The sequence below is a fragment of the Balaenoptera physalus genome (genome assembly GCF_965194825.1).
Source record: "Balaenoptera physalus genome assembly, chromosome: 1".
Classification (NCBI taxonomy): domain Eukaryota; kingdom Metazoa; phylum Chordata; class Mammalia; order Artiodactyla; family Balaenopteridae; genus Balaenoptera; species Balaenoptera physalus.
Genome location: NC_138882.1, coordinates 24,232,200 through 24,250,802, shown reverse-complemented (window position 1 = coordinate 24,250,802; position 18,603 = coordinate 24,232,200). Strand labels below are relative to the sequence as shown.

General features: G+C 44.9%; 1 long non-coding RNA gene across 2 annotated transcripts; it reads right to left on the bottom strand.

The window, feature by feature from the left end:
* Positions 1-5,042: 5,042 nt before the first annotated feature.
* Positions 5,043-13,086, bottom strand: LOC309644653. Of its 2 annotated transcripts, none has more exons than XR_014254539.1 (3): positions 10,913-13,086; positions 9,260-9,500; positions 5,043-5,171 (listed from the first exon to the last, which is right to left on the bottom strand). It is a non-coding gene; the product is annotated as an uncharacterized lncRNA (long non-coding RNA). The 2 variants fall into 2 exon arrangements; XR_014254540.1 differs by lacking the exon at positions 5,043-5,171 and having other exon boundaries at positions 8,929-9,500; positions 10,913-11,019; positions 13,019-13,086.
* Positions 13,087-18,603: the final 5,517 nt, after the last annotated feature.

The following is an 18,603-nucleotide window of genomic DNA, read 5'->3' as shown; positions in this document are numbered from 1 at the left end:
GCTGTTCCTCTCGTGCCTTCCCAGGTCTCATGGATTCAAGGCAGAGCAGTCAGACAAACCTGGTAAGAGAAGGCAACTGAGAAACCGGTTTGCCCAGGAGTTGGATCCAGAATGGGGAGGGAAGGAAACCTGAGGACATCCTGACGCGGCTGCAGGTCGGGGGCAGCTTTGGCCCAGTGTCCGGCGGAGGGCAGTGGTGTGCAGACGGTCATGCGGAGACGGGTCCCTGACTGCTGACTTCAGCCTTTTCACGGTCCCCATGCAGCACATACCCCTAGTTTAGCTGAGGAGGTTACTGGTGCGCTTTGTTACCTTTTGCTCAATCTCAACTTTTCCTTTCCGGAAAAAGCCTCAGCTCTTACTTAATTGCCAGGAACTTCCAACCCAGTTTAATTCATTAATTACTCATTGAGCACCTCTTCCCTGTCAGTCACCCTACCAGGTGTTCTACACTGAAAACAAAGATGTGTGTGAAAAGCTTACACGCTAATGAGAGCAGAGCAGGCTGCAGGGATAAGGCAAGTTTATAAATAAAGCTGGAGGCAGAAACAAATATTTATGGGGATTCACGCAGGTCTAAGCATCCCCTGCCCTCCCAGGTGTTTGGGGGGGAGGGGTGGTCAGGAGGTAAAGACAAGGGTGTGACTGTATGAAGCCCAGAGCTGATCTCCAGGACCCCCATCCAGCACTCCCAGATTCTGTGATCAGAAGCCCCCCGGAGCTGCATAGGAACAGTAAGGATCTCCTTGAGGCTGGGGGCTCGGGGTGGGAAAGGGAGGGATGGAGGGAGGGACACAGGCCGAGATAGAAGTCACCCTAAGAAACAAAGCCCCTTCCCAGAGCCATGCTCAAAGGGGCTTAGAGACCAAAGGTTGTGCTAGCACACTCATGCCACCCTTACCGACAAAGCCGTCCCCCAGGCGTGTGGCAGAGTTCCTGGAGGCTGTCTCTCGCTGCCCCAGTTGAACCCCATTCCTAGGATGCTAACATTGCCATACTTGGGGCAGGTAATTCTCCCTTTAAGGTGAAACAGATTTCAAGCAGAATGAACACACCTCAAAAAACAACAAGGGGGGAAAAGCCTTGTTTTGTCCAAGGGTGTTGAGAGAGAACAGGCTCCCATTGAGCCTTGGGGATCGGAAAGGCCACCCTCAGTGTTGCCTCCTCTGGGGGAAGGTGGGTCAGGCCAGGTCAGATGCTGCCCAGCCCTGGCGGCTGTGCTCTGGAGACCGGAGGCCAATGGCAGGGGCACTGAGATTCCCCAGGCTCCTGCCTTGTCAGTTTCCTCTGAAACTGATTAAAATGAGATGCAAACCCAAGTCACTAGGGAAAAAAGGTCAGAATTTTACTCCCGCCTGCTCCCCTCCCTCCTCAGCACACTGCGCTCTGGCCTGGGTCCCATCACTGCTCAGATTTCCCCTTCACCCGAGCAGCCCCGCACTGCCCAGAAACCCCAGAGAATGGCCCCATTGTAGATGAGACAAACCAAAATAGCAGCATCTTCTGTTCTCGGCCTTAGGGAGATTCACTTAAAACCCCAAAGTCCCAGATGTGGATGACAATGGAAGTCACTGTTGCAAATTAGTGATCCTGGAACAGATGAGAGGCAGGTAGTCAGAAAGCAGCCAGTGTGGTGGGCTGGGCTGCAGGGAGAGGACAATTACGCAGTCACTCCATTAACCCAATTAGCAATCACTGGCAGGAATTCTGTTCATCACCAAAGAAGCACGGTGGGGAAGGTGGGAAAAGGGGACAACCAACTGGTAGGGAGTTATGGGGGCTGTGGTTGGGGAGGACGGAGATCACTGCTGGAACAAAAGGTCTAGAAATAAAACTTCAGTTATTCCTAGGCTGGTAAATGTTATTTTTATCATGTTTTAAAAATGTTCTGGGGCTTCCCTGGTGGCGCAGTGGTTGAGAATCTGCATGCCAATGCAGGGGACACGGGTTCGAACCCTGGTCTGGGAAGATCCCACATGCCGCGGAGCAACTAGGCCCGTGAGCCACAACTACTGAGCCTGCACGTCTGGAGCCTGTGCTCCGCAACAAGAGAGGCCGCGACAGTGAGAGGCCCGCGCACCGCGATGCAGAGTGGCCCCCGCTTGCTGCAACTAGAGAAAGCCCTCGCACAGAAACGAAGACCCAACACAGCCAAAAATAAATAAATAAATAAATAAGTTTTAAAAAGAAAAAAAAAAAGTTCTGGATTTCTTTTTAGACTGTGCCCTAGAGCATTTGGATTAACAGTGTTTGTGTTAATTAATAAATCAACATATAATTAATAATAAATTGACATATATACACTAATATGTATAAAATGGATAATTAATAAGAAAAAAAGAAAATCCCTTTGGATTTGAAAGATAATAAGAAAATTAGAGAATAGTCTTAGGTATATAAACTCAGTAAAATTATGAAGTGGAAAACAAATCTCAGGACACTAACATACATATTACTTAAGAAATTTTGCAATAAAATAAATCCAAGACAGTTAGGTGATCAAAGTTTTGTTTTGTTTTGTTCTGTTCTTAAGATAGAGAATTGTGCCTTCTTTTTTTTTTTAACATTTTTATTGGAGTATAATTTCTTTACAGTGGTGTGCTGGTTTCTGCTTTATAACAAAGTGAATCAGTTATACATATACATATATCCCCATATCTTTTCCCTCTTGCGTCTCCCTCCCTCCCACCCTCCCTATGTGCCTTCTTAAGGAAGAGGAAAATGAGTCAGTTTGGCAGAGGGAAGGGAGGTGCAGTTGCCAAAGAAAGCAGAATATTTGATCAAGGATGCTCTGTGAAATGACAAGAAAAGAATATCAATAATACTAACAATAAAATTAACACTAATAACTGCATAAATAAATAAATAAATAAATCGGAGCACGTCTCCACTCTGCAGCAGGCTCTGATGTGGAAACTGTCCGGGTGGCCTGGGAAATGGTGACTGTGGACTCTTGATTGATCACAGCTGTCATGTCCTCAGTCATTCAGTCCAACAAGTCAATCAACACGTCCTAAGTGTCTACCTGGTACTCGCTGGAGTTTTGTGAGGGGGGGTTGTGGACACAGCATGAAGAAGGCCACAGCTGTAAGCACTACTGGCTTTAATAAGTAGTGTTTACATTCAAGTCACAAAATTCTGAGCAGAGAAGGGACAGGTTAATTGGGAATGGGAATCAGGAAAAGCTGCACAGAGGAGCTGGATTTTAAAAATAAAGGTCAGATTATGACAGATGGAATGGGCAGGCTTTAGGTTACAGAGAAGGTGTAAGCGAAGGCACAGAGACAAACTTTTAAGGAGCAGGTGCAGCCCTTCTCCAGGGGGAGGCTGGGGTACTCAGAATACGGTGACCTTAGCGGCAGAGATGACCAGTTGGGAAAGAGGGCATTGGAGTGGCCACTGATGACTGGAAGCACGGTGAGGAAGGTCCTCCCACTCCCTCTGCCTGGATTTTATCTTTTTTAGAGGCCACAGGGTGAGGGACTGACCTGGGATCTTCGTGTGGCCGCCTGGGGCTGCAGGAACCAGGACATTGATAACTACAGCCTTCATCACAGTAAGTAAAGGGAGAAAGGGAAACCTACCAAGTCCGGAGCACTGTCTGACTGTGGGAGGACAGATGGAGAAGATAAGCCCAGCCTCAGGGGAAACAATGACTGATTAGGTGTCTGCCCATCTCCTTCCCCACTCAGACCTGGGAGCCGCCCTCCCACAGCTCCCTCCCCCAGGCCCACTACCTCTCACTCTGCTATCACTCTCTCCACACGCCATTGTGCTCTCACCCAATTTCTCTCCTGCTCTTATTCCCTTCTCACCTTTCCCAGCCTTCCAGCCACTGTGAAAGAGAAAAATGGTAAAACATGCAAAGCTTTGACTTCAGCACAAAGGTGAGGTGTCCTGTGTCTCCTGTGTTTGACCAGTTGCAAGCCAGCTGTGTCTGGTTGCTCAAGATCCAGCTAAGCTTTGCTGCCCTTTGCAGTCTGTCTTCAGGATGCAGGGGCTGGGAGGGCAGGCACTGACCTTTGACCACACAGACAGTAATTATTTGCTGATAGCCAGCATGATGACATGTGGAGAAACTAATGCCCACCAAAGGATTTTAGGAAAACATTCTTTGATCACTGACCGATGGAATTTCCGTATCCCCAGAGGTGTCTCAGGCATATGTTCTGAGATCTATGGAATTGTTGTGTGCATTGGGGTGAGGGCTGGGAAACATGTCCGTCTTGGCGTCTGGGCCTACTTTCTTCTGGGTGTGGGTCACCAACCTCCTCATGAACACAGCCTTCCTTCTTCCATTCTGGTTGGAGATCACCCAGGCTCCTGGAAGGCCCTTGCTCCCTCCCCGCTCAAGGCTGGGATGGTGTTTGTATGTGTTTGTATGGGTATTCTATACCCCCTCTGTACCCAACCACACAATACCTGCCTGTTCTCAAAGCACCAGCCCAAAGCCACTCCAGCTTCTTCTCAGGTTTCATAACCCCCTCTCGAACTGCACCTGGTCCTTCTTCCCCCGAGGCTGCAACATTGGAGGCTGAGTAGATGGCCTCCTGGTGGCTCCCACAAGGCCAGGGCCCCGAGGCGACTGGGGTTTCAGAGGCTGGCTCACTACGGCAAGAGTCAAAGAGAGCCTCGAAACACGGGGCAGAGGCAGGACAGCTACTTTGGAAGTGCAAGGAGGTGCGCACAGGCACTGGCGTGGTGCCTGGAGGGTTTCCCAGTGTCCCCTTGAGAGCCCCTGGCCCACCTCCCCGCTAAGCTCAGCTGGGGGGCTCGGGCTCAGCTCTAAGCAAGCCTGGACGGAAATGGCCGTGAAGCTCACCCTTACCTGGCAGCTCCCACTACCAGCACAAACAGGCCTTTAAAAAGCCTCCTCGCTTCCTGGGGTGGGTGGGCAGTCAGGGCAAGTGGCTGCTGGTGGCCACTGCATCATTTTCTGGTGCAGTTCCAGGTGGCCGGCGCCACTACTTCTTTTCTGTCCGGATGCGGAGGCCAAGGGGTCTCCTGGGAGAGAGCTGCTTTGAAGCTCCTGCGCTGAACTCCTGCACGCTGTCTTGGTGTTGGGAAGCCTTACAGCTGCTCTGCGCTGGCAAAGCCTTCTCTCGCTAACGCGGGGCTTTTTGGATCAGGGTGCTGGTGAAGCAGAGCTTTGGCAAGAACCTTGGCAGCTGCTGCCAAGAGGAGAAAGAAGGGAGATAATTAGACCTGGTAATTGGTTTGCTTTTTACTTTTTTATAGGCAGCAGCGACTATGGCTGGGAGAAGACACAGAAGAAAGTTGTCCTCCAGGATCAAGGCTAAGCTGTCTTGATTTTAAGGGAAAATGCTGGTCCCCGGCCAGTCCACTACTTCCTGTCAAGTCTTGCCTGGCACATCTGTCTGGCTGTGAAATGATTCTCTGCACCCCATGCTGCCCCCAACACGGCAATGCAGGTTTATGGTACCCAGGTCCATGCTGAGCCCGGGACCAGGCATCTTAGAACCTTGAATCCAAAGGTAACCTTTAGATGGATTTGCCCAACTCTGACGCCTCCAAGAAGAGACGCTGTGGGGCTTATTGCAAAGGGCTTTATGGAAGCCTTTTGTTTCTGGGCAGAGCTGACTCATCATTTCCCCCAGATAAGTTTGCTCTCTGGGAGGTTTCCAGGCCCCCATCCCTCCAGTTGGCCGTTTCTCCAGACCAGATGGCTCATGTTAGATCTCAATTTGCAACGTGCTACCCTTCATGGGCACATGTTCTGGATTCGTCCCAAACTGAGCAGCTGATTCACTCGAACGTTCTGGGAAGTCCTCGCCATTTGATTCCAATTCAGCACATCAGCATAGAACCTGCGAGTAGGATTTCCAGTTTTTGTGGGGAGCCTATTGATTCTAAGCCCAGACCCAGAAGTGCAGTCCTGGGAGATTGAAGTCAGACCTCAGGCAGGGTGCCCCGGGAGCTCTGCATCGGGTCCTTGGGTTCTGGTGTTGCCCCTGGGAGGGCTGCTTCCTCAAAGTTCATCAGAAGTGGACTCAGTGGGATCAATGACCTGTTTATGTGGCCATTTAATATCTTGGATAAAAGCAGAGGAAGGAATTCATGACCAATTTGAGCTCAGAGAGTTTAGGTTTAAACAGGATGGCCTTTCTCCAGCTTCCCTCCTTCCCAGTTACTGACCGTTTATACAGTAGACAGTTATTGAGCAAGTACTGTATGCCAGACATTGTTCTTAGGGCTCGGGGATAAGGATAAAAAGATGATCCTTGCCTTCAAGGGACTTAATGACTAATGTCTGAGATAGGCAGGCACTGAGAACAAAGTGAGTGAGAGCTGATGTAACACAGTGGTCAAGAGCCCAGACTCAGGAGCCAGACCACCTGGCTCAGGTTCCTGCTCTCCCACTTAGAAGAAGCATGTGACTTTGGACAAATTATTTCACCACTATGTGCACCAGTTTCCTCATCGGTAGAATGAGAATAATAATGATACCTACTTTAGTGTTTTATGAGGATAAATTAGTTACTAGATTTAAAGTGCTTAGAACTGTGCCAGGAATAGTGAGGGTGGTACACATCTGAGATAGGTTAAAGCTGTAGCCTCAAGAGGACTAATTGGATGAAGGGCTTAAGAGGAAGGAAGAGGTAAGGTATATACCCCAGGATTCTGGGATCTGGACATGGGCAGCCAGGAAAGGTCTTTTGAGTCTAGGGACCACTAGCATATATATACTTTATTTTAAATGTAAGTGTAGTTGATTTATAATATTGTGTTAGTTTCAGGTGTACAGCAAAGCGATTCAGTTATACATACATATATGTATATATGTATTCTTTTTTTCCTTGATTCTTTTCCATTATATTTTCTTACAAGATATTGAATATAGTTCCCTGGGCTATACAGTAAATCCTTGTTGTTTATCTATTGTATATATGCTCATGTGCATCTGTTAATCCCATACTCCCAGTTTATCCCTCCCCCCCTTCCCCTTGGATAACCATAAGTTCGTTTTCTCATTGTGAGTCTGTTTCTGTTTTGTAAATAAGTTCATTTGACTATTTTTTAGATTCCACATATAAGTGACAGCATGTAATATTTGTCTTTCTCTGTCTGACTTACTTCACTTAGTATGATATTCTCTAGGTCCATCCCTGTTGCTGCAAGTGGCATTATTTCATTCTTTTTTGTGGCTGAGTAATATTCCACTGTATGTGTATATGTGTGTGTGTGTATATATATATACCACATCTTCTTTATCCATTCATCTGTCAATGGACAGTTAGACTGCTTCCATGTCTTGGCTGTTGTAAATAGTGCTGCTATGAACATTGGGGTGCATGTGTCTTTTCGAATTAGAGCTTTCGTCTTTTCTGCATATGTGCCCAGGTGTGGGATTGCAGGATCATATGGTAACTCTATTTTTAGTTTTTTAAGTAACCTCCAGGCTGTTTTCCATAGTGGCTGCACCAATTTACATTCCACCGACAGTGTAGGAGGGTTCCCTTTTCTCCACACTCTCTCCAGCATTTATTATTTGTAGACTTTTTGATGATGGCCATTCTGACCAGTGCAAGGTGGTACCTCATTGTAGTTTTGATTTGCTTTTCTCTAATAATTAGCAATGTTGAGCATCTTTTCATGTGCCTGTTGGCCATCTGTATGTCTTCTTTGGAGAAATGTCTATTTAGGTCTTCTGCCCGTTTTTTGGTTGGGTTTTTTGTTCTTCTGTTATTGAATTGTATGAGCTGTTTGTGTATTTTGGAAATTAAGCCCAAATTGTCAGTCGCATCATTTGCAAATATTTTCTCCTAGTAGTAGGTTGTCTTTTTGTTTTTGTTTATGGTTTCCTTTGCTGTGCAAAATGTTTTAAGTTTGATTAGGTTCCATTTGTTTCTCTTTGCTTTTATTTCTATTGCCTTGGGAGACTGACCTAAGAAAATACTGCTACAATTTGTGTCAGAGAATGTTTTGCCTATGTTTTCATCTAGGAGTTTTATGGTGTCATGTCATATTTAAGTCTTTAAGCCATTTTGAGTTTATTTTTGTCTATGGTGTGAGGGAGTGTCCTAAATTCATTGATTTACATGCAGCTGTCCAGCTTTCCCAACACCCGTTGCTGAAGAGACTGTCTTTTCTCCATTGTATATTCTTGCCTCCTTTGTCAAAGATTAATTGATCCTAGGTGTGTGGGTTTATTTCTGGGCTCTCTATTCTGTTCCATTGATCTATATGTCTGTTTCTGTGCCAACACCCCAGTGTTTTGATTACTGTAGCTTTGTATTATTGTCTGAAGTCTGGAAGGGTTATGCCTCCAGCTTTGTTCCTTTTCCTCAGGATTGCTGTGGCAATTCTGGGTCTTCTGTGCTTCCATAGAGATTTTAGGATTATTTATTCTAAGCTGTGGAAAATGTCATAGGTAATTTGATAGGGATCACATTAAATCTGTAGATTGCTTTGGGTAGTATGGCCATTTTAACTATATTAATTCATCCAATCCAAGAGCATGGGATATCTTTCCATTTCCTTGAATCATCTTCGATCTCCTTTATCAATGTTTTATAGTTCTCAGCGTATAAGTCTTTCACCTCCTTGGTTAGGTTTATTCCCAACCAAGGAATTTTTTTATGTGATATTAAACATGATTTTTTTTTAAATTTTTTATTTTATTTTATTTATTTATTTATGGCTGTGTTGGGTTTTCGTTTCTGTATGAGGGCTTTCTCTAATTGTGGCAAGTGGGGGCCACTCTTCATCGCGGTGCGCGTGCCTCTCACTATCACGGCCTCTCTTGTTGCGGAGCACAGGCTCCGGACGCGCAGGCTCAGTAATTGTGGCTCACGGGCCTAGTTGCTCCGCGGCATGTGGGATCCTCCCAGACCAGGGCTCGAACCCGTGTCCCCTGCATTGGCAGGCAGACTCTCAACCACTGCGCCACCAGGGAAGCCAATGATTTTTTTTTTTTTTTACTTTCCCTTCCTGATATTTCACTGTTAGTGTAATATATATATATATATATATATATATATATATATTTTTAATCTTGAGTAATTATGGCCTTGGTTTGTTTCTTTGTAGAGTGGGGATAATCATATCTTCCCTTCCAACCTCAGAAAAGCCAACATTTGAATCTACTACGTACCAGACAGTTTTATTCCGAATATTTGAATCTACTATGTATCAGACAGTTTCATTCTAAGATTGAGATAAATAACATATTTTAAATGTGTTTATTTTAAAAATTGTGATTTTCTCTCTACCACCGCCTACCCCACCTCATACCCACCAATAGCCTGGGTAACTGAAAGACGACCAAGCAGGCAGCACTTTGATCTGGCTTTGATAACAGCAGGTACTGCTGTGGTCCTGTTTTGCCTCCATGCGATTCATCACATTTCCATGCTGTTTAGTTCCTGGTTACTAAAGCCTTGTGACCCCACGGGAGGCTGGTGATTTCTTCAGAAGGAGGATCTGGGAGCAGTAAGAAGCCTCGTGAGAAGGTCTGGGCTGCTCAGAGGTGAAGTTTCCTGGATGATATGATGAGATGGGTTGAGGACGCACATTCCCCTGTGCAGACCGGTCCCTCCGGGTCCTGGAGGAGCTTCAGGCTCCTAGGAGCTTGTCTGTGCCGCAGGGCTTCTGTAAGGCAGGCTCTGCACAAAGCACGAGCTTGTTAACGGAGGTGGGTGGGGGGCATTCACATCCTTTGACTGAGGGGAAAGGCCGGATTGGGGGGTGGTAGTGCGGGGAGCGCGGCAGCCTCACTGTCTGCTCATTACCGTGAGCTGCCTTCAAGTGTCCTGGAGAGACTTCTTGGCGAGGTTTCAGAGCTTGCCACCAAGATTATGGCCCCGGCTGGCCTGGCAGCCGTGTGAGGGAGGAGGAAGTCTGCAGCAGATGCAGCAGGATTCCCGCCTGTTTGGGAGGCTGGCCAACTCTAACGGGATTACCATCCGCTGCCCTGGTATCCGCCAGGAAGTTGTGAAATGAAATCTCAAGGACCCTACCACAGAGAGTGTGTGGGATGACTTGGCTGAGGCAAGAATCCTTGGGGAAATCGGTCCACTTCCCTGGCACTCCATTAGTCTCTTTCCAGAACAGAAGCTCTGCCTCGGAGCCCAGCACTGGGCAGCTGGTCTGTTCTCTGCATGGCAGCCTGTGGCCTTGGGTGGAGACGAGAGAGATGGCAGGATGCTGGGGGGTGATGCGGTGACATGAAGGAATGCCTGGGCTGAACCCCAGGAACCGGAAAGTGATCCCTTGCTCTCTTCTAAGCCTCTCCCAGGCCTCTGACAACCCCACACTGTAAGGTCAACAGGGACTGCCTAGGAGACGGTTATCCAACCCTCTCGGTGGATGGAGGAAAGCACCCCTGAGCTTGGTGTCCACATTCTGGGTTGGAGGTTCGGCCCAGTCCCTTAACCTATCACTTAACCTATGGGGCCTCATTGTAAACTGCTTATCTTGTGAGGATCAATCAGGAAATTCTTTGTAAACTGTAAAGTGCTTTAAATGGAAGGAATTGCTCCAGGCACAAAATTCTCTGGGAATTGCTCCCAGAGAGTCAGAGGAGCTGAGTGGAGCCTTCTGGGCCTGACTAGGTCTTCTCCTGAAGACAAAGAGAAAGGACCTTTCACATGGCCCTTCTTTCTGGCTTCATCTGATATGGGTATCCCTGCTCTCACTGGTGGTCTGGGGTCCTAGCAAATAAGAGTTTCTGTGCCAAGATCACAGAGCTGACTGGTTTTCTTGTGACGACAGGTTTACCTGTGATGCCAAGGTCACTGGTCTTCGGGGCAGCCTAGGGGATCCCCAGCCCAGGAACCAACAGGGGCCCTGTTTTCAGCAGGGTTTGTGTTTATACACGACTGTGTCTTTACCTTTTATCTAGCAAGAGTGAGTAATCTATTTGGGATATTTAACAAAAACCAGACATTACCTCACTGGTGTCTTATCCAGAGCTGCTCCAGTCTTCCCATTAATTCCAGTAACTCAGGGTCTTTTGCCATGTTGAGCAGTATAGAGAGAAATCCATACTCTTTTTCTCTGAGTAAAGGGATTCACAGAACACACTGTTCTAGTATTTGTATTCAAGCCCTTTCTTTGCCCAGTAAACATCTGTTTTCTTTATTCTGAGAACATGGCAGAGGAATTAACCCAGCTCATCCCCCAAACCATCCTGACTCTAGTTGGGTTTCTCTGACGCCCCTCTTCCCTCAGGGATATGAAGAATTTATGTGTGAACTCGCACTGGCCTCACAAGGCAGCATCGGGAAATACCAGCAGCAGGAAGACCACCTTCTCTGAGGCTGATGGCTGTTTTCTAACAGAGGTGTCAGAGATAGTGGCTCAAGTCATCATAGGCTTTGTGAGCAGCTGTCAGAGTACAGACTGACGGTGTCTCATGTCTCCCCAAGGTGTGCAAAGGCCTGCCTGCTTCTTGAAGAAGGACCTGCCGTCGGTCATCATGGAACACCCCGTGGGTCGTCCTCACATAGGAAGTACAGCTATCATAACCCCAGGCCAGGCAATGTTACATCTGTGTCTTGCAGTAGAAAAATTGAGGCCCAGGGACTTCCCTGGCGGTCCAGTGGTTAAGAATCCGCCTGCCAATGCAGGGGACACAGGTTCAAGCCCTGGTCTGGGAAGATCCCACATGCCGCGGAGCAACTAAGCCTGTGTGCCAATGCTGCTGAGCCTGTGCTCTAGAGCCCGTGAGCCACAACTACTGAGCCCACGCGCCTAGAGCCCATGCTCCTCAACAAGAGAAGCCACCGCAATGAGAAGCCTGCGCACCACAACGAAGAGTAGCCCCCGCTCGCCGCAACTAGAGAAAACCCATGCGCAGCAATGAAAACCCAGCACAGCCAAAAATTAAACAAACAAAAAACAAAAAAATGAGGCCCAATTAAAAACTTCCATGTATCCAAAATCATCATATATTAGGTGATATGAAGGAATAATTGCTAATTTTGATAGGTATCATCATGGCATGACGACAACGTAAGAAAATGTCCATAGTGGTATAGATGCTTACATAGCAGGACATAGCAGTGAAACGACATACCATCTGGGGTTTGCTATAAAATATGTTAGCAGAAATATAAGAAAGAAAAAAGAGATAAGATGAGTGACACAAAGCGTTGTTAATGGTTGAGTCTGTTCTTTCAGCTTTTGTGGATGATTGGATGTTTTCATAATAAAAAAAAATAAAATAAAGGCACTGTGAATAGTGTTAAAAGACAAGACCTACACTGGAGAAGATATTTAGAACACATGCATCTGACAAATGATTCCTATCCAAAATATATAAAGAATTACAAATCAGTTTTAAAAAAACATCAACCTCATAGAAAAAAAGGGCATAAATTAGAACAAGCAATTCCATTCCTAGAAGGGGAAGCTTGAATAACCAATGCCCACACTCACTGGTGACCAGAAAAATGCAAATTACAAAACAAGACACCAATTTATGCCATTAGATGAGCAAACATTTTAAAGTCTGGCAATACCAAGTATTAGTGGAGGAATAGAGTTTAATACATATATTTAGAAAGCAATTTGGCAATATCTGCTAGAAATGTTTATATCCTACAACCTAGGCTTCTACTTCTCCATATATATCCCTTAGAAAGTCTAGGGCAAGTGCACAACATATACTTCGAACACATACTTCGATGTTCATTACAGCATTGTTTATAATAGTTAAAACTAGAAAAAATGGATAAATAATTCATGACATAGTCATTATAATGGCAGACTACATAGAAGTTAAATGAATGTGTTCCATTATTATATATAATTGTACATAATTCATATATATGAGTCATATATATACCCATAATTATATATAATTATGGATGATTTTCTAAAACATAATATGAATATTGAATGAAATGAAAATTGCAAAAGAACATGTATGTTATTACATCATGTATATAAATAACTTAAAACATCTAACATAATATTTTTGTCTCTCTCCCTATGTCATAAGAGTACAAAAATAATTAGAAGGGCCACAGAGCAATAGGAGAATAGTACTTACCTCCAGGGAAGGAGAGAGGGAGTGAAGATGATCTCAGTTTTATCTGTGTTTGGTTTTTCTTTAGGAGAAAATGTAAAAAACGAACCTGAAGCAAATATATCAAAAGACTGACATTTGAAATATCTGAGAGGTAGGTACAAGGTGTGTATTACATCGTTCTCTGTACTACTCTGCATATTTCAAATATTTTCTAATTTAAAAAACGATTTCTTTTTTTCTAAGTTGAAGTATAGTTGATTTCCAATGTTATATTTCTAGTACACAGCAAAGAGTGTGTGTGTGTGTGTGTGTGTGTGTGTGTGTGTGTGTGTACACATACACTCTTTCTCAGATTCTTTTCCATTATTGGTTACTACAAGATATTGAATATAGTTCCCTGTGCTATACAGTAGGACCTTGTTGTTTATTTTGTTTATCTATTTTATATATAGTAGTTTGTATTTGCTAACCCAAACTCCTAGTTTATCCCTCCTCCCCCTTTCCCCTTTGGTAACCATTAAGTTTGTTTTCTATGTCTATGTTTGTAAGTCTATTTCTGAAAAAACAATTTCTTAATTGAGGTCCTAAAGTGCCTCCCTTCTAAATATCACCTTTTCTTTTTCTCCCCCCTCCCCCAATATTTTAACCAAATTATGAGTAATTTAGGCATTTGTGGACATGTGTGGAACTCCAACCAACATTTATGTGTTTGCCTCTAGGGGACAAAGCCTCCTGGAATTCAAACATGTTTTTCTGGAGCACCTCGTTTCTAAGTTGGGGAGCGTCTACATTCTAAAGATCACATTTTCCTATGACTTCAGAACCCCCTGACTCACCTTGCACCTCTATGAAAACGACTCCCGAATCTGATTGACACCCTTTCTCTCCCCAGCATCATTTCTATGTCTCCAATTCACTTCATGGCTAGTTTTTCTATTATCTCAAATTTATCCTCCAAATCAATTATCTCTACCACTGCTGTCTCAAAACAGCTCTTTCCTTTAGTTTGCTGTTTCTGTCAATAGTGCACTCAATAAATGTTAGTTTTCAGAAAGAGACTCGCAGACACAGAGAACAGACTTGTGGTTGCCAAGGGAGAGGTTGAGTGGGGGAGGGATGGACTCGGAGTCTGGGGTTAGTGGATGCAAACTATTACATATAGAATGGATAAACAACAATGTCCAACTCTATAGCACAGGGAACTACATTCAACGTCCTGGGATAAACCGTAGTGGAAAAGAATATTAAAAAAAATAATGTATATATATGCGTATAACTGAGTCACTTTGCTGTGCAGCAGAAATTAACACAACATTGTAAATCAACTATATTTCAATAAAAAAATAAATTTAAAAAATATTATTTTTTTTTTTCATTAGTCCTTTCAACGTTTACCTTTTCCCATTGAGTTTACTATACACAGAACTGCAAATTTGTCATCTTGAAATTCTGGGGTTTTTTTTCTGAAGTGCTGTTCCCCGCCCCCCGCCAAAATGCTATTTTATATCAATTATTCCCAAGCTCAAAAACCTTATGGTGGCCCACTGCCAGCCTAAGAAGGTCCAAAATCCTTAACCATTTGTTCGCATGCCTTCCTCTTTCTTCAGCTTTGTTGCCCACTGTCTGCTGTCACTAAGGAGGTGGCACAAGCACCCAACCATGCTGCATGTCTTCCTGTCTTCCTGCATTTTCAGTCTTGAGATGCTTCAAGCTCAGATCAAATGCCTTTTCTACAAAGCTTTCATCCAGTTCTACTGCGAGAACCATTCCCGTAGCACAGCCCATGTGCTGCCTTAGGTACAGGCAAATCTTTTTGTACAAAACGGGTCTAGAAGGCACATCTTTCCCCCTCCCCAGATCCCTTTCCATTAATGCTGAGCTCAATTATTTAGCAGACTCAGGAAGCAGAGGTGAGATGAATAGACATGCTTATCCATACAGGATCTCATCCATATAAACGTTAAATCCATCTTTCCCCCTTCCTTTCCTTCCTCTTAGATTTCCTTCAGTGATATTAACTGTAAAGCAGGCTGGCCTCACATAGGATTTGCAAAGAAGGTAAGATGCTTTTCTCTGACATATGGCAAGAAGCTGATGAAAATGAGATTCCTTTAAGCCTAATATTGTATCAATTCTAAGATGCACATTTTTTCACATGTTAATATCTCTGAAATCAAGATGCATTTTTCAAGCAATAGAAGTTTTTTTTTTTTTCTTTCTTGCTGGTATACACAAATAAAAGTGCATCTTCTATTGATGGTATCTATAATTAGATGAAATAAGGTATATGGGAAGTATTTAAAATGTCTCTAAATGCAAACAGCTTTTACTATTTGATATGAATATTAACTGTCAGTGTTAAAAAGAGACTTTGGAACACTGTCCTAGGGGTGCATACTTTTGCAAAAATGGCTCCAGAGCAGCATTCCACTTCATTCCCCCACAAAAGCAGCATTGTGTACATGTCTTATCTACTCTGCCTTATTTTGTAAGCTGTTAGAGGGCAGAGACCCAGAAGAAGATATACCTTGAAATTCTCTGTGTAACGAGCAATAAAGAGCAGACATAAAGCCCTGCAAGCAAAATTCCTGAACAAAAGGTTTCTATGAAGGAAGCGGCTGACCAGTCCCCAGGTAATATCTGGTGTCCCAGATAATAAGCAGGCAATCAAGAATAGAACCCGCAGTGCTCATGGCCTCGGTCTCAGGCTAGACTGCACTCTGACCTCTTTATGCATCCTGCTCTCCAAGAGCCCAAGTTTGGGTTCTCAGGAAGCCACTCCAGGCATGTTTTGTGACAACAGAGGTTGCCTGACAGCTTGATCAGAGATTCATTGTTTATACTTTTCTACTTTCCTGGCGTCCCTCCCACCTGCTTTCGTATCACTACCACTGGTAAGTTAGGCAGACCAGACTCTTCCATTGTCCTCTGTCACCTCCTCATACTACTTCTCCCAACCCTTGGTGAAGCCAGGAGCCCCAGCTTAGGTCACTTGTCCCTTACTGGTCACCTGTGACTTACTTGCCCATTCTGTCCCATTGACTTAGGCAGTAAACTCCCTGGGGTGGTAACAATCTAGGTGGTCAGGGGAGACTCTGACTGCAGTATGGTACTCCATAAATTATTAACTGTTGGAATCGTGAAAACAAGGAGCTGTGAGTATCCGGAGAGGGTGGGCAGAGAGGGGTTTGACAACACACGCACCGCACACACACACACATTTACACAAACATGCAGGATGAGTTTTCTCAGTGACTTTGTTATATGGTTTTCTGAGTTTTCTGTTTTGCTTTTTGCGGAACCTAAGTGCTTTTGCGGTCATAAGTAGGGCTGTTGCCAACTTGGTCCCAGGATGCTCGGGCAGGGGATGGGCTGCAGAGAACTTTTCTTGCTTATGGCAGCAGCAAGGGAACTGTGGGTTCCTTCCAAGGAGCTAGTGTGACTGCAGTGTTGGCGGGAGGCAGCCAAGGTGATGAGAAGGATGTGTTGATGCAAAGAGGTCTGAGGTCAGGGAACCGCTTTCTGCGTGGCAGCCCTTCCACGCGGCGTTTCCAGCACACCCTCGCTCCCTCTCACTGGCATATCCTGGTGAATGGAGGTCAGGGAATACTATTTTGAGTGCTTCGAGAGGGACGGGAGGCTGCTGGATATATCAGTCTGCTTGTGGGAGGAAGAAGGAAGAAAAGCATCATCAAGGCTGTGCTAAACACAGATGCTGTTCTTTGACCTTCACTCCAGTTGCTACATCACTCCTGCGTATTTTATCTTTGCCAAAACCACAATGGGAGGAAGGTAGTGAGACAAAGAGGTGATCATGGAGCCAATTTCTATTTCTAGCCTGTGGTTGACCCTGGCAAGTAACCTTGAGCAGGTCATTAACCCCTCCCTAGGGTGATTATAGTGGATTCCAACTTATGTCAAGGAACTCCTGTGAAACGTGATAAGTTGAGATTTTAAAGTGCTTCAAGATCTTAGAAGAGACGAACAAACAATATCGCTGTGTTTGGGGCCTGCGTTATGGGCTGCCCTTGAAATCTAGCTCTCCATGCACTGGCCAGGCTCTCTCCTTGGCTTGGTGACCAAGTGCACAACACATTTAGGACTAGTAACAAAAATAGCTAACATTGATCAAATGTTGACTGTGTGCTGGGCACTTTAGTTTAATGCTCACAGCAACCTCATGAAGTACCAAAAAAAAGTCCAGAGAGGTTAAGTAACTTTCCCAAGGTCACACAGTCAATAAGCCAGAACCAGTATCTGAACTCTGGCCTCCTGAGTCCAGGGTCTGCTTTTATCCATGATGTCGAAGTGTATTTAATTACCAGGTAATTCCTCATTAGTGAGCATTTGCTATATATTCTGTGCGAGTTGGATGGTGTGTGGTATGGAACTGTATAAACAGACAGGAAACACATGAAGGTTGGGTGCTAAATGGGTGACACTGAAATGCTTTTGGAGATCTGGGGAAAGAGGGCTCAGTATGCGCTGAACTTTGAGGGGAAAGTTCATAGAGAGAATGAGGCTTAAACCATTTTTTGGCTTTCTAAACAGAGTTAGAACATTTAGCCTCTCTGGAATCACAATGTCTAGAAAGATGCCAACATGTACTGGTTGTGGGAAAAGGGGCAGGGAGGAGGGACTACTTCAAAGTCAAATCTGGGACCTGCTGCCTACACCGTGTTGAACTGATTCGTAATACTTTGGCTCTTGAAGCCTCTGTGATGCTCAGCAGTAACGGAAACTTACACAACATTATATGTCACTTGCATCTCAATTACATAAAAAGAAACCTGCATGTCTTCCAAATGTTTTTGGCCAATAGAACACCTTTTTCATAGAATTTTTGTCACTAACTCATAGACTTTCAAGTTTGGGAACCACTGATGTAAAGGAAAGCCCCTCCTTGGAAACAAAAGTCGTTGACAACCCCCAACAACTGAAAATCAAACTCCCTGAACATCCAGTGTAACGCTGCCCTTTTCAGGGCTAGCATTCATCACACAGCGCTCTGGACATTTGGTTTTTTTCCCTGTGTGTACCATGTAACTACCTTAAGCCAGACTAGGAATCTCCCAAATGCAAATATATGGCTGGTATATCTTTTTATGCCCTGTGGCTCCTAGCCCACCTTGTCTAAAGAAGGTCAATAAACATATGTTGGTTTAAAAACGGAGACAGAGAGCAGAGAGGAGAAAATGAAGAAGGAAAAAAACCCATACTTGAAATGACAGCAATTATTGGCAATTTACAACTGATTACTTGAGTTAATTGCCACTCATCAATCAGTACTCTTTGAAAGACGAGTAGATTGTTTAAAATGCAAAATAATGCAAATTTTTATCTTGGTCTTGGTCAGAGCTGGATCTGCTGTTGGAGGGAGCCAAATTTGGGACATGACCTCTAAAATATATCTTCCTTTATTAGCTTTGGCTGCTTTCTGCTGAACTGGGTGTGCCTGGGTGGCTCCAGCCCTTGGAGATTTGATGCCTGGTCCTAGAATCTCATAAAGCCTGAGTACCCCCCGGGGTCAGCATGACTGCAGATGCCAACTGAAGGGCTGCTGGTGATGCCACTGCTTGTGGAACAACTAACCCAAGGGCAGGGGG